Raw genomic sequence first — 6,107 nt, 5'->3', positions numbered from 1 at the left:
AACCTTCTTGGTTTGCCTCTCTTCATCACAGTATTTGATAAACTTTTTAAAAATACTGGTTTTATTCTTTGTCACTTGGGGGGCGGGTAAAACACAAAACAATGATTTACCTTGAATTGCCTTTTAACTCTATCTCTGTCATGTTCAAATGTGGCTGCTCTCTCCATAGCTTGGTATTTTGCTTCTAAAGCACCTTCTTTTTCCCGAAGTATCTTCTGATAGGTTTTTTGAAGTGCCTAGAATAATTCATATTGTTATCTTTCAACAAAAACCAGCCTTTCACCCACATTTTACATTCCTACATTGCGGGGCGGCGGGTCTCTCTCTCTGTCTGCGGCTTCCGGTGCATGCTGCCAGCTGCAGGCGGGCTCTGCAGCGGGCTGCGCCAAGCTGCGGGAGGCTCAGGCTAGCTGCTGGACACTCCCCCTGTGCCCGCGGGACGTTGGCCACCGTCCCACGAGGGCGGAGAGTGCAGGAATGGCGAAAGCAGAGTTGGGCGAGTGAGTGTTGACGGAGCTTCTCCGGGAAGACTGATCACAGGCTGGTCCCAGGTGCAGTGAAACACAGTAAATACAGCTCAGCCAAGTTCAGTGATACAGCTCCAGTTTATTAGGGGGAAAACTAGAGAATTTATAGTGTGAAGGCAGTAGAAAAAGCCTCAGTTGATAGGTGCTCCGTAGTATGCTTTATTTACATGTGGCGGTGGGCATCTATCAGGCTGTCAGACAGTGCCTGATTATCACCTAGAAAAAACCTGGTAGTTTCTATGCCAGAGGTCATGTTTCAGATAAGGCATCTGTGGCGGCACTTCAAGGTGAGCCAGGAAGAGAGCAGGAGGCCCCCTGCTGAAAAGGGGAGTCTCTCCATCAGGCGCCGAGCCCCTCAGGGCTATCCGGACATGGAGAAACTGCAACCCTAACAGCAGGGTTCCCCAACAGTTTCAGAGTATTTTGCATAGCTCTGCTCTTCTTTGGTTACTTTAGTGATTGTTCTATGTATACTGTTAATCGGTGGTTGCTGTGTATCTCGTTGTCTGCAGCGGCAGGCTCACAAACGGGCTGCTGCACTCATCTTTTCTGCTCTTCATTTTCAAAAGGACACTGCTGCTACTATTGTTCGCTAATGTGGCTACCCAGCCCCATGGTGGCCCGGGAAGGGGGTGTATTTCTGCTTTTTTCACAGGATATCGCCATGATGTGTTCACTCCCGTCGCATTACTTCCACTGCTGTTGCCGTCCTACTCTTCTCTGCCCAGACTCCGTGCCACCTATGTCTTCGCTGCACCATCCATCATCACCTCCACTGTTCCCAGTTTTCCTGGATCGATTTTTTGGACTCTGTTTGCGCTGCCCTTGGACTGTTTCCATCACCTGGCACCCACCGTTCTACTTTGATGCATCTCTGCCCTGGTTGATTGCTTGTTTCTCCCACATGATTTGTGCACCATTGTTATGCTCCTTTGTGTTGTATTTCTTCCCTTATGTCCTCCCTTTGACCCCTTGGGCTGTGAGGTCCTTTTTGTTCGTTTGGAGGCGGGGGACTTAGGCTCTGCCTAACCTCCAGTTGCACAGATAGAGAATTTACAGGTAGCACATTCAAAAATCAAGAAACCAAATTCACAAGTTACAATTTAAATGCTACATGATTTGGCCATATTTCGGTTCCAGGCTCTGGTCCTGCAGTCCAATTTCTCTCCGTGACACTTTTAAGTTTACAGTTGAATTAATACAGTTATACAATATTGTACTCCGTATAAACCCTTTAAGACATAAAGTTAAATGAGGTTTTAAACTTTAAAACAGATCTCCATTTCATTATTAAAATACACAGTTTCATACATAAAAATGCATTTTTAATACAGTTGACACTAAGATGCACATGCGTTTCTAATCTATATATATCTGATTATTACTAGTCACAGTCTGTCGGGAGCCATGTTTGCCATAAGCATTGGATATTAGGAGAGTGTCACTTTAAGAGCTTCTGAGCTTTCTGCTTCAGCGGTCAGAGCTGACAGGCTGTACCTGGATGATAAATCAGGACTTCTAGAAAGTTTCAGTTTGGCCTTCGTGCTGTCTCTATAGTAACCCTTTTGTTTCTGTTGGGAAGATTCACCTGGGTAACCCAAACTCCAGGCGGGATAAAAAGGACCTGTGGGACCCCTCAGTAGATTCTTCCTTGTAGTCATCCTTCTTCCCTGAGTCCTGAGGAACTTGAACTCCATGTAGGTAGCAGAGGATGGTGATCTGAGGACAGGGGAGGATGGGGGGAAAGGGTTGCTGGGAGTCAGCAGAGGATCACTGAGGAGGAATCAGCTTGAGGAACGATCCTAACACAGGGTCAGCACAATCAGGGATAAGTGAGTCCTGCCTATTTCCACTAAGAGACTCACTTTATCCTGTCTGTTTTCAAGTGATGTTGGAGCCACTGAGCTCCCTGGATGCTGAATCCAGACAGGAGAGCAGCCGGGAATGGATGTCTGCATCTACAGGTGAGAGCCAGGTAAGAATTGCAAGTTGCTGTGTGCCAGCAGGATGCTGTATCCACATAGCTAACTGAAAGGACAAAATGCCCTCATGTCTGCAGAGAAAAGAGGGAGGGGACAGCAACCTTCTCAGGGCACCTGGGACCCAGAGGAATGAAGGACGATTCTAGGATCGAGGTCTGAGTTCATGGTCCTCCTGACACTCGGCTGCAGGCGGCTCTAAGATGGGCAGTGGACCAGAATGGGTCCAGCCCAGTGAAGCCTTCTGCAGGGCTCACAAACTTTGAGGGCCTCCACAGAGTGCTGGTGATCATCAAGGAAACTATGGAGACCAACCCCCAAGGGCCTAAAGATGCCTAGGGAGATCAGCCCACCTCCAGCCTTCAGATGGGCTTCTGGGTCATTAAAGGAGACAGGAAGAAGATCACAGTGGCTTGACCCTTTGGACTGTGTGTTTGTGTGTGTTTGTGTGTGTGTGTGTGTGTGTGTGTGTGTGTGTGTGTGTGTGTGTGTCCTTGGTGTAAGTTGCTGATCAGGCTGGAGACAGCAACAGAGGCCTGAGATGCAGGTGTGTCCATCAGGAGCCCAGGTGGGAAGGTAGAATGGACAGGGACAGATGAGTCCATTGACTGTGGTACAACTCTGGGGAGTGTTCTGGCTCCTGGACAACCCCCCTCCCCCAGATCCACAGACCTTAATAACTCTCCACAGTACCAGTCTCTTAACCTGTCTGTGTTTTTTTGCACCATGAGTCATCTGGACTGCAGTCCTCCATACTTTTTATATCTGGAACATACACACACACACACACACACACACGAGGGAGGGAGAGACAGACAGAGACAAGAGACAGAGACAGAGAGATTCCTCCCCATATTGCTTGTCCCAAGTTGACACTAGTGAAGATTTGTGGAAATGAAGAGGATTCGCATTTTGAAACCAGGTAATTTCTGTGGCCACCAGGGAGCAGCCACAGAGCCTGAAGGGATAACCACAGAACTGTTAATTAACCAGAACCAGGGCACTCCTGTGGCTTCTTCACACAGGGGTGCGACAACACCGGCAGGTCTGCTTTTATTTTCATGCTCTATTTTCATGCTCGTGGGAACTACAACCAATGTTTGCAGAACACTGAACAATAATAAAGTGTCTGAACTATAACACTTCTGCTAAATATAATGAGCAAGACAGTGTTATCTCCATAACACGTATTCTCGGGAGATCAGCACGTCTCCTGAGAAACCAGGGGAGTACCGGCATTCCGGACATAGCTCCTCAGCAGACATTCTTGCACAAATTTTCTCCTGAGACACAAGGCTCGGCTCTCCAGACATAATGCTCGGAGTTCAGCTTAATTCACCAACATAATTTAAAAGCCATAGGAACACTTTCACAGTCCCTGCAAATTTCATATTTTATATGACTTCCCCTCTTGGAAATGTGCAGACACCACCAGGAGAAGTTAGAAAATGGACAGCAACAACAACAGAAAACAGCAAGAGAGCAGAAGGGTCGAATTAATAAAAGTAGGAACAGAAATTGGTAAAACAGAAAACAAACATTTAGTAGAGAAAAATCAATATGCCACGAGTTGGCTCTTTGAAGAGACTAATAAATAAAAAACCTCGCAATCTTGTGCAAGGAAAAGAAAGGAAAAAAGTCATCACTGCAGATGGCGCAGACATTAAACAGATAAGGGAACAATGTAAGGAACCTTATCCCAGTAAATTGAAAATTTCAAATGAAATGGGTAAAATTGCAGGAAAATGTAAGTTGCCAAAAATCTTAATGAAGAAATGAAAATCTGAATCATAGCCATTAAAGTGATTAAATCAGTAGCTCAAATTTTTCACACAAATTATACTCCAGCCTCTGACGACTTCACTGGTGAAGCACAGCCTAAGGGCAGATGTGCAAGACCCTGGATGTGATGTCAACACAGAGGGGGTGGGAAAAGAGAATTTCTCTGGTAAGTTCTGCCAAATGTAAGAAATCTGTTTAATCTCATAATCCTTATAGAATCTAGAGGAGGAAGCACCCCAGCACTCTCTATGAGCTACCATAGCCTTTATAGAGAAACCTGGTCAAGAGAGCTACAGGCCTGGGTCCATTCCTAAAAATAACTAGTAATGGGAATCCATCAATAGGAGCTTTACTTCCTATAACATGGCATCCAGCCTGGTGGCCACATGCCAAGTGGCAAGACTATTAGGAGAGGATATGATTCCTTCAACACCTTCAGTGAGACAGGCACTGGCAAGCATGTGCCCAGGACAGTGTTTATAGACCTGGAACCCATGATTAGGTGAAGATTGCACTGGTACCCACCACCAGCTGAGCTTCCACCCTGAGCAGCTCATCAGAGGAAAGGAAGATGCTGCCAGTAACTATGCCTATGCGCACCACACCATTGGCAAGGCGATCATTGACCTCAGCTTGAAAGGATTTCGTAAACTGGCTGAACAATGCACTGATCCTCGGGGCTTCTAGGTTTTCCATGGCTTTAGTGGGGGAATTGGTTCTAGGTTCACCCCCCTGCTGATGGAATGGCTCTCTATTGATTACAGAACGAGGTCCAAGCTGAGTTCTCCATCTACCTAGGTCCCAGGATTCCAACACTGTCATTGAGCCCTACAAGTCCATCCTCACTACTCACACCACTGGAGCATGATTGTGCCTTCATAGTAGGTGAGTCCATTCATGACATATGCTGTAGAAACTTCGATATTGAATGCCCACTACACTAACCTAAATGGGTTGACAGGTCAAATTATGTCTTTCATCACCACTTTCCTGAGATTTGATGGGTCCCTGAATGTAGATCTGACTGCACTCCAGACCGATCTGGTGTCTGACCCCTGCATCCACTTCCCTCTGGTCACATATGCCCCTGTCATCTCAGCTGAGAAAGACTGCCACAAGCAGCTTTCTGTAGCAGAGCTCACCAGTGCCTGCTTTGAGTTGGCCAACCATATGGTGAAATGTAACCCTTAGCTATGGTAAATACATGGCTTGCTGCCTGCTGTACAGTGGTAATATGGCTTCCAAAGATGTCAGTGCTGTCATTGTCACCATCGAGACCAAGAATACCATCCAGTTTGTGAACTGGTACCCCACTGACTTCAAAGTTTCCATTAATTATCAACCTCCTGTTGTGGTATCTGGTGGAGACCTGGCCAAGGCACAGAGAGCTGTATGCATACCGAGCATCACCACAGCTGTTTCTCAGGTCACAAGTTTGACACAATGTACGCCAAATGCACTTTTGTTCACTGGAACATGGGTAAGGGCATGGGGGGGGTTCCTGAGGCCCATAAGGACATGGCCGCCATAGAGTAGGATTATGAGGTTGACATGGATTCTGCTGAAGGAAAGGGTGAGGAAGGAGGAGAAACCACCAAAGTCAACATGTCACAAAGGTGCAGCTTTTATTTACTGTGTTCCAACACTGAAAGTTGTGGTCCAATCAGTTCCTTTGTGTGCGCTTTCATACAGTTACTGACCTAAGCTTTAAACATAAATGCTTTGTCATAGCCCAAGCTGCCCATTTCTCTGATGAGTTTTAAATATGGTATTACCTGTCTTTTTTATTTAAGAGTGCTTACTGTTCTTGCAGAGGATC

At 46.4% G+C, this 6,107-nt stretch overlaps 1 pseudogene; it reads left to right on the top strand.

Moving 5' to 3' along the window:
• Positions 1-5,904, top strand: part of LOC103742359 — a 9,513-nt pseudogene extending 3,609 nt beyond the window's left edge.
• The last annotated feature ends 203 nt before the right edge of the window (positions 5,905-6,107 follow it).

This window comes from Nannospalax galili, unplaced genomic scaffold (assembly GCF_000622305.1).
Source record: "Nannospalax galili isolate Female #2095 unplaced genomic scaffold, S.galili_v1.0 scaffold7762, whole genome shotgun sequence".
NCBI classification, from domain to species: Eukaryota; Metazoa; Chordata; class Mammalia; order Rodentia; family Spalacidae; genus Nannospalax; species Nannospalax galili.
The sequence above is the reverse complement of the archived record's forward strand: the minus strand, read 5'-3'. Positions and strand labels throughout refer to the sequence as shown.